Genomic DNA, 4042 nt, shown 5'->3' with positions numbered 1-4042 from the left:
TCACTGTGATATTTTGATCCTAACATCTGTGAGCTTTGTGTCTTCACTGCATGTTGTTTCCAGATGTTCATTCAGCAGCGTCTCTCACAGTGAGTCCTGACAGAGTGCAACACTTCACCTCTGACTCTGTCTCACTGACCTGTGAGGGAAACTTCACTGAGTGGAGAGTGAGGAAGTTCTCTGAGGACGGCCGACTGTACTCTGACTGTAGGAGAATGACTGGATCCACATGTGACATCAACACATCAAAGTCTGATACTGCAGTGTAATGGTGTGAGTCTGGATCAGGAGAGTTCAGCAGTGCAGTCAACATCACTGTACAGAGTATGTTATTATACATTCACTTCTTGGATTTGAATGATTCAAACATCACATGAACATTTGTCTCAGCTTTGCTGTATGTGAAGTAATTTATGTGGGAATAAAATACAGATACACAGTTTTTTAATACACAAGATCAGATCTTCATGATAAAAAACATTTTTACAATCTGTTCTTATTATTGTTTGTCAGCTTTTTCTAAAAGTGTGCAGCAGCTGATGTGACTGAAACAATTGTGTGTGATTGTGTCACAGATGATGGTAATGGTCCTATCCTGGTGAGTCCTGTTCATCCTGTGACTGAGGGAGCTTCTGTTAGTCTGAGCTGCAGTTTGAGAACACAACAAATACTTTCCAATGTGTTTTTCTATCACAATGACAAACTTATTCAAAATGATCCCCGGGGGGAGCTGAAGATCTCTGCAGTGTCAAAGTCTGATGAAGGTTTCTACAAGTGTCAGTACTCAGGAAGAGAGTCAGCACAGAGCTGGATGTCAGTTAAGCACATAAGCTTACTAAATCATCAATTGTGTAATTAAAAAACAGGGGACTTGTTTCTAAAACCAGCCATTTTGTTGTTTGCATCCTGCAGAGCAACCTAAAGACGAACCATTCAATGATCCATTTTCCTCAAAGGCTTCTGAAAACTCAGATTCATCTTTCGCATCTTCATCTGTATCGTCTGTGTGGTCATCCTCATCTTCATCCCCAAAGAAGCGAAAGCACAAATACAACAAAAAGCATTCAAGAGCCAAGAAACCCAAGAAGGAGCAGAAGAAGCTCCGGCAGCGTGGTGAGCAAAAGATTTTGGAAGAGAAGATTTTACAGAAGAGGATACTATAAATGTGACATAAAAGATAGTATTATGATTTTAATTTGTTCTAAAAACTACTCTGTGTTCGCTACGTCATATATACATATCTATCTATCTGTCTATCTGTCTGTGTCTGTGTGTATATATATACAGTGGGGCAAAAAAGTATTTAGTCAGCCACCGATTGTGCAAGTTCCCCCACTTAAAATGATGACAGAGGTCAGTAATTTGCACCAGAGGTACACTTCAACTGTGAGAGACAGAATGTGAAAAAAAAATCCATGAATTCACATGGTAGGATTTGTAAAGAATTTATTCGTAAATTAGGGTGGAAAATAAGTATTTGGTCACCTCAAACAAGGAAAATCTCTGGCTCTCACAGACCTGTAACGTCTTCTGTAAGAAGCGTTTCTGTCCCCCACTCGTTACCTGTATGAATGGCACCTGTTTGAACTCATCATCTGTATAAAAGACACCTGTCCACAGCCTCAAACAGTCAGACTCCAAACTCCGCCATGGCCAAGACCAAAGAGCTTTCGAAGGACACCAGGAAAAGTATTGTAGACCTGCACCAGACTGGGAAGAGTGAATCCACAATAGGCAAGCAGCTTGGTGTGAAAAAACAACTGTGGGAGCAATCATCAGAAAATGGAAGACATACAAGACCACTGATAATCTCCCTCGATCTGGGGCTCCACGCAAGATCTCATCCCGTGGGGTCAAAATGATCATGAGAACGGTGAGCAAAGATCCCAGAACCACACGGGGGGACCTGGTGAATGACCTGCAGAGAGCTGGGACCAAAGTAACAAAGGTCACCATCAGTAACACACCACAACGGCAGGGAATCAAATCCCGCAGTGCCAGACGTGTTCCGCTGCTGAAGCCAGTGCATGCCCAGGCCCGTCTGAAGTTTGCCAGAGAGCACATGGATGATACAGCAGAGGATTGGGAGAATGTCATGTGGTCAGATGAAACCAAAGTAGAACTTTTTGGTATAAACTCAACTCGTCGTGTTTGGAGGAAGAAGAATACTGAGTTGCATCCCAAGAACACCATACCTACTGTGAAGCATGGGGGTGGAAACATCATGCTATGGGGCTGTTTTTCTGCCAAGGGGACAGGACGACTGATCCGTGTTAAGGACAGAATGAATGGGGCCATGTATCGTGAGATTTTGAGCCAAAACCTCCTTCCATCAGTGAGAACTTTGAAGATGAAACGAGGCTGGGTCTTCCAACATGACAATGATCCAAAACACACCGCCCGGGCAACAAAGGAGTGGCTCCGTAAGAAGCATTTGAAAGTCCTGGAGTGGCCTAGCCAGTCTCCAGACCTCAACCCCATAGAAAATCTGTGGCGGGAGTTGAAAGTCCATGTTGCTCGGCGACAGCCCCAAAACATCACTGCTCTCGAGAAGATCTGCATGGAGGAATGGGCCAAAATACCAGCTACTGTGTGTGCAAACCTGGTAAAGACCTATAGTAAACGTTTGACCTCTGTTATTGCCAACAAAGGTTATGTTACAAAGTATTGAGTTGTATTTTTGTTATTGACCAAATACTTATTTTCCACCCTGATTTACGAATAAATTCTTTACAAATCCTACCATGTGGATTCATGGATTTTTTTTTCACATTCTGTCTCTCACAGTTGAAGTGTACCTCTGGTGCAAATTACTGACCTCTGTCATCATTTTAAGTGGGGGGGGGGAGAGATAAACATTTATAAATGCCAAATGGGAGCCTTATTGTAAAGTGTAAAGCATGACACCATTTATTTATGACTACTGAACATTTATAATGACAAAAGAGAGTTTTTTGTAAAGTTTAAAACATGTCAACATTTATTTATGATCAACAAACATTTCTAAGTATTACTAGGCATTACATAAAAAAGTTAAAGCACCAACAGTTATTTAGCATTGCTAAACTTATATACAAGCCCTTTAAAGATAGCTAAAACTATATTAAGGAAACAAATCCATCCCTAAATCCACCACTGGCATAAACAAAGGAAAATTATAATAATTTATTATATTATAATTATTATACCTTAACTGAAACTGCACAGCTGTATTATTTACTCTACACACATTTATACAAATCAAAAAAAAAACAAAAAAAAAACAATAAAATAAAATAAACTAACAGGTAAATCTCTTAGTTGTGTGGAAACTCAACACATATGTGAACAGATCTTTGAAAAATGTTTGGTTTTGCACATCTTTTCTTCAGTTCAATATGCTCAAAAAAACAAAACCACTTAGAACAAATTAGGGTTTCAGACAGATTTCCCTCTTCGAATTGGAAGCAAAGTACCAGCGGCCTTCATACTTTCTATTTTGTTTTTTACTTCATCACTGCCTTGAATTGCAGCCTCACATCGCTTAGCAAAAGCTAGTACCGTATCTCCACTAGGCCTGTTGGACAGTAGCTCCTGGTACACATTGGGGACCGCAATAGCAAGCTCCCCAACTGATGAAGTGGACACAACAGTGTTCCTGTCTAGCCCATGCTTCTGAAAAGCTTTGGTCATGGTCTTCGTCTTTGGAAATGTCTTGAGGAGGGATTTGTATCGCAGCACAATGTCATTTGGCGTTTGAACTGAAAATGAAAACAAAGCAAATAATTAGAAAAGCAAATGCTCAAAGCATACTAATCTCTCTCTCTCTCTCTCTCTCTCTCTCTCTGTATATATATATATATATATATATATATCAAGGTCAAGGTTCTTTATTATTTGTCACATGCATAGTTATACAAGTATAACACACAGTGAAATGTTGTCTGACACGCTCCTCGACATGTGCAAAAATTGGGGGGGGGGGGGGGGGGGGGGTGTAGAGGAAGAACATTATATACAGTGGGGCAAAAAAGTATTTAGTCAGCCACCGATTGTGCAAGTT

The 4042-nt window shown here is 40.5% G+C and overlaps 1 long non-coding RNA gene across 1 annotated transcript; it reads left to right on the top strand.

The window, feature by feature from the left end:
* The first annotated feature begins 255 nt into the window (after positions 1-255).
* LOC113017998 (uncharacterized) lies at positions 256-822 on the top strand. The gene is made up of 2 exons (XR_003271645.1): positions 256-324; positions 576-822. It is a non-coding gene; the product is annotated as an uncharacterized LOC113017998 (long non-coding RNA).
* Positions 823-4042: the final 3220 nt, after the last annotated feature.

The sequence above is a fragment of the Astatotilapia calliptera genome, unplaced genomic scaffold (assembly GCF_900246225.1).
Source record: "Astatotilapia calliptera unplaced genomic scaffold, fAstCal1.2 U_scaffold_30, whole genome shotgun sequence".
Taxonomy (NCBI): domain Eukaryota; kingdom Metazoa; phylum Chordata; class Actinopteri; order Cichliformes; family Cichlidae; genus Astatotilapia; species Astatotilapia calliptera.
Note: the sequence above shows the minus strand (reverse complement) of the source record. Positions and strands in the feature narration are given on the sequence as shown.